At 32.8% G+C, this 6,000-nt stretch overlaps 1 long non-coding RNA gene across 1 annotated transcript; it reads right to left on the minus strand.

Annotated features, from left to right (window-relative positions):
* Positions 1-475: 475 nt before the first annotated feature.
* On the minus strand, positions 476-4,401 carry LOC108473135 (uncharacterized). Its single transcript, XR_008273769.1, has 4 exons — positions 4,158-4,401; positions 1,279-1,355; positions 1,122-1,176; positions 476-549 (listed from the first exon to the last, which is right to left on the minus strand). It is a non-coding gene; the product is annotated as an uncharacterized LOC108473135 (long non-coding RNA).
* Between the last annotated feature and the right edge of the window lie 1,599 nt (positions 4,402-6,000).

Raw genomic sequence — 6,000 nt, forward strand, 5'->3', positions numbered from 1 at the left:
AGATGGGCCAGGCATTGTTGCGAATGTTCCTAAACCAGACGAGGATTGCCCTTGCCCATAGGGAAATGCATTTCCAGTAGCTGCACCGCCTAAATGCTGATTGGCCAGTCCAGGGTTTAGATTCATCCTTTGTGATTCCATATACCATAGATAATGCTTCTGGGCCTGCAAAATCATTGCTTTGGATGCTGAACAAATATATCTAGTTGGCCAAAAGCATAAAAAACAAACAAAGAACATCTAATCTAAGACTTCCCATAAGGGATTTAAGTTAAAACAATTGAAATTTCAATTTCTACAAAATGATTATAAATTTCCTAAACAAACTCGCCTGAAGTTGCATATAGAGTCTTCCACGAGGTTCCTTTTTGGGTCCTCGATTTCTTTTAGCTTTAGCTCTCCTGCATAATGTATGCCAATAAGCCACAATAGAGAATAAAAATCTTAAACCAGCTAAGCAGATAAGCAAATTAAACCTGTTAGGCTCCTTGTTCTGAGATGGTGAGTTCAAAGGTCTGAGGCTCCGCGCGCCTCCTTGATGTTGAGAAACTGCCGTTTTTAGAACACATGATCAGCTTGAATATGTCATTCACAAGTTGCTCATCTAAGTTCAAACATCAGTCTAAATAAAAATAAGATATTCCTTCATGTGTTTTGAGTTCAATTTGTTTTGCTTTCCGTCACATTCAAAGGTGGGACAGATTATCCTGAAATTTCATATAATGCACTAGAAATTTTTTCTATTACATGTCAGCTGATGCACAAAGTGAACCATAGAGCAACGGAAATAAGGCCGAGAAATATCATAAAAGCCTCTCATTCATAATTGTACATACAATCTAAAGTGAAAAGCCATTGAAATTTTCCAGTTAGGCTTCTATAATTGTACATACAATCTAAAGTGCTACTATAATACAAATACCAGTGAATGAAATGTTCCCATCTTAGAAAGTTGGGGTGCTAGAAAACATCCAAACTGTTACCGTTTCCTAATTAAAAGATGGTCTTTGGAAAGAAATGATATCGAAAAAGTTGTTAAATAAGAACACAATAAAAATGAATCAATTCGCATGTTTAATATAACATTAAGAATGAAAGCGGGTAGATATAACAAGACCTACCATTTTTGGATGTGTCCTGCCAATCCTTCACCCAAAATTTTCCCAGTCTAAATTTCTGGAATTTAGTAACATTAGGGGAATAAATGATAAACCCTCATAAGGAAAGTTGGTTTTAAGGGCTAAAATGGAAACGCGTAAGTTAAATATAAACACTTACTTGTAAATGACTCTTAACATGGTAAAGATTGAGTCCATCTAAATCCATCAGGTCCAGAATAGTCTTCGGTGTTGCTTCTGAAAATAAGATTTATGGTCAGTTCTATGGATAATTAACAGTTACTTCAGGTGCAAGGTAGCTTACCAGCAGCAACGGCAGAGCCCCACAGTAACTCTAAGAATTCAGTACTATTGAGAAAAATATATACACAGTTGAGTTTCAGAGACCAGAAAGCACAAGCCAAAGTTCAGTTCATGCATGAGGACTACCCGGTAACACATGTCATCCAAAACAGAAGAAACAAGCATGAAATTCTCTAGTAGCAACTTACGAAAGAGCCTGAACAGGATCCAAATTTAAATCACAAAAGAATATGGAAATTACATAAAAGCAATTACACAAACAACGACCATAAAAGCAATAAACTAGTAGTTAAGAAGAGGTGAAAGGCTAGGTGGTTGTCATCTAACAATTAAGGTTTACATCCTCTCGTAATTCTCTTTCTATAATCTCACATATATTCTGTATTTGATTAAAGAATGGTCTTTCATTCAGTTCCATCCATGGCATCATGTAATGGTTCATTCGTAGAAAAAAAGTTACTTACAAATGGAGCTCACACCTTATTGCAGGGTCAAACTTTCAGCTAATAGAAAACAGGTCTAACAATAAAACAAGCATAAACTTGCATTTGTTCCCATCAGCAGGCTTGTAGAGTTGCTCTATTTTTCGGTAACGTCAACAGTTAGAATAATGGGAACAAATCCAAAGTCATCAAAACATCTGTGTAACGGTATACAAGCCGACAAACTTGCAGTTGGTATCATCAAAAACATTATTGAAGAAGTCACTTTTCTTCATCATACATCATTGATGCTAAGTAAAACCGTTAGGGAATGACGTAAAGTATTAAACGGAAACTTATCCAAAAAGAGCACGACAAAATACAGGTTGACCACCTTTCTAAAAACATCTGGCAGTGTTCAACAATATTCCTAGAACGAAATGTAACAGTTCCGCAAATATATATATGTGCGTGTGCATGCACACATGCACGCCCGCTCGCCCGCCTACCAATTTAACATTTATCATACAGTTGCTAATCGACAAATATTTCATCAGCAGCCATCAAGAAGCTATACAAAATACCTAGATTACAGTTAACTCGATCTAATTTAACACATCTGCATAGAAAGGTAGAAAGGCACTACAAAACCTATATGATCAAAAGAATGTCACTTTTGAGCCAATCTTATTTGACATTATCAAAAGAACATTAGTTTCTTTTAAGCAGGCAAAGGTAAGCAATGAGAATGATACGAATTTACACAAAGGGAGAAGAGAAGGCAGAAAACCATCTGTCATAGATGATTTCATTTGACCGTACCTGCTCAAGAATACAAGCTTAAGCAAGATAATAATTACATATACTCAAACAAAGAAAGGAACCTAGCAACATGCAGTTAAAGAAAACAAGAAACTATATGAGGGGAAATTTTTAATATGGATTGCTGCATCTTTGAATGCTTGAAACATATGAATTTTGTCTGAAGACGAAAAATTAGAGGAGGTCCATTTCTCTAAATAAGGATCAAAGAATTCCAGTATTAAATAATTTAAACACCCTTAGATTTGATGGAAAGTAGTAACACATGCTAACAGCAATCCCACCGAACTTACTTCCCAAACAAACAAGCATATAATACAAAAAAAAAAATTATGGAAAAGAAAAATCTTCGAAGTTTGAGCGAGAAAAATGCAGCTAGAGGGGAATTCAAGCATTCAACATAAAATCTAAAACCACTAAGGCAGCCTGGGGTGCTAGATGCATGTTAGAAATGGATGAATATATGAAACAATCTCCCCTTGGACATGTTAACACTTAAAACAACATGCAGGTTATTTCAGATTGATATAGAGGGGAAAAAATCAAGCAATTTTACGAGTGACTCTCTTGTGCCTACTACACATCAACAAAGATGAACATGATGCAGTCGTTCAAGTATTCACATGTTATATCCATTATCAACTGATCTAACATTTTGGCGACAATGAAGTAGAAAATAAGTGGGGGGAAATGAACACTGACTTTGAGGACCACCAAGCTTGTTGACAGCATCAACGAAATAAGCATGGAGTTCATAAGTCCATCGAAGGCGAGGTTTAATCTCATTAGTCACCATGAGGATAGGTTTCTCCTTTACCACCACCTCGTTATTAACAACCTGATCATCATTAATCTCAACAGGGATAGAACGTCCCTGAGTTTCTTGCAAAGCAAGCAATGTGTTATGACCACCGCCCTGAATTTGGTGGTGGTCACCTTGGTTATCCCCATTCACATCACCTTCATGACCATCCACCGCTTCTTTTCCTTTTTCCGTTCTTTTAAACTCACCAGGATTTTGGTTCACAACATTGTTTTCCATAATCGAATCACTCTTTCACTTCCGCTCTACAACTCAGCCTACAACTCTAGCTCCTGTTTTTTTTTCCCTAAACAACACTGTCTTACAGTGTTGTTGCAGGTTAATTTGCAACAAGAAAACAAGGCTACCCAAGATATAGAACAGGGAAATAAACAAAAACATGGCAATAAAACATACATTACCCGCACAAAACAAGAACAAAAAGCTGTGGACCCACAGTAACTGTGGGGGCCACAGGACTAAACAGCAATAAACAGAGAGAAATTAGAGTAATAAATAAAAAAGTTAAGAACAACAATCCGAAGTTAGACACAACGGCTGATTTGTAATTATCTTGATATTGGTAAAAGAGAGAGTGAAACTGCGGAATAGTGGAAGGGAGACTTTTGAACTAGGACAACCAAGGGAGAGGAAATCGAGGGGAAGGAAAGGGAGGAGGGATAAACTTACGTTCCAGGTGGGTGCCAATGCTGACGTTGGTGGCGGAGCATGTGACGTGTACGGTGGGCCGAAGTGGTGGTGCAGTGAGTCAGCAAGAAAAGGGAAAGGCATGCGTTTAGTTTGGTGAGTGAGGTGCATGGGAAGAGAGGCGCCACGTGGAAGAAGAAGTTGTTCGGAGTTTGGTTTTTTGTACTTAATTACAGAGTCCAGGTGGGATTTGGCATTTGAAACTGCCGTCGATGGTGACTCAATGGTCATTAATAAGAGTAAATCCCCCCTATCTTTTACTAGTCAAAAAAGATTACCCAATTCTTCCTTTCTTCAAATACTGTCTTTTTCTTATTGCCAAATTTTCTTCATCCAATTTGGAAAGGATATGAACAATTTTTTTTTTTTTGTAATTTTGAGAAATTAATCCAAAGGCTAAACTACATACTTATTGTAAATTTTTGTTTTGGTCAACAAAAAAGAAAATCTCAATAATAACATTTCCACTTTTCTAATTTTAGTCACTAAATTAATTTGAAAAAAAAAAAACAAAACTACTTTCAAAACGTAAATGAGAAATTTAACTAAAATAAGTGTATAGTAATATTCGCATTTGCTAAATTAAGTACAAGTGACTAAAATCAAAAACTATCAAAAATAATGCTATATTTCAGAAAAATTTTGATGGTCAAAACGAAATGGCAAGTAAATAGTTTTTGTTTTCTTTGAATAACTTATAACCCATAAATAAGAGGATAATGTGCTTTAATACACTCGAATTTACATTTTCCTACATTAACAACAATGTTCATGTCAGTTGAGTTAAGATTCAATCGGCAAAGGGAATAGTTTTATATATAACTAGATTTGGTGAATTTTTGTATGAAACAAATTAATAAAAAAATATTATATAAGATCCGATTGTGGTTTTACTTGAAATGATGATATTGAGATAGTAAAAATTTTAATAATTTAAATTCAAATCTTATTATACTTATTTATTTTTCTAGATTTTATATAAAATTATAAAAAAATCTTAAATGATATTTTAGTCATTATACAATTGAATTGATGTCTAATTGACTCGTAATACTAACTTAGTTAGGGCTTAATATATAATATAGATTATATAAATATTTTTTATTATTTAAATTATTGATTGAGTTGATATCGAGAATTAATCGAACATCGATTGAATTAAAAACAGGACTTTTATTTTATTTTATTTTAAAATTTCAATTAACTCCTTCAAAATTTTATAAACTCTCATTAAATCTCCAAAGTTTTGAAAATTTAATTAGACCCCACTTTTTAAAAATTGTCATTAAACCATTATAATTTTAGAATTTTAGTTAGATATCAATATTTCAATGATAAAATCCCCACTAGTTTGATAAATGATATAAAAATCAAGTTAAGATAGTTGAAATAGGATAGAGAAGTAATTTAATAATTCTTAAATATTTCTAATGATTTTCATAGAAAAGTGATTTTTTTTTTGCATTTCTCTAATTTTGTTAATGGAAAATGACTTTTTGGTTAGCTGAAAATAAGTCTAATTTTTAAAAAATTGTCTTTCTCTTTTGAGAAAGTGTAAATTATTTTTCGAAAAAATTCTCATACGAATAAAGTTTTTATATAAAAATTAACTCAAGTTAAATATTATAATAATAATTTTTAAATTTATTTTTAAAAATATTAAAAAATTAAAATATTGATACCAAATATTAATTTTCAGTATCATCAAAATATACATATTTATAATTAATGTAATTTATTATTTTAATAAATTATTTGATATTATATTATGTTTTAGTAATAAAATTCAAAATTAATTTTAAATTTTAAATAATATTCTAAATAT

Source organism: Gossypium arboreum, chromosome 11 (genome assembly GCF_025698485.1).
Source record: "Gossypium arboreum isolate Shixiya-1 chromosome 11, ASM2569848v2, whole genome shotgun sequence".
In the NCBI taxonomy this organism is placed as follows: domain Eukaryota; kingdom Viridiplantae; phylum Streptophyta; class Magnoliopsida; order Malvales; family Malvaceae; genus Gossypium; species Gossypium arboreum.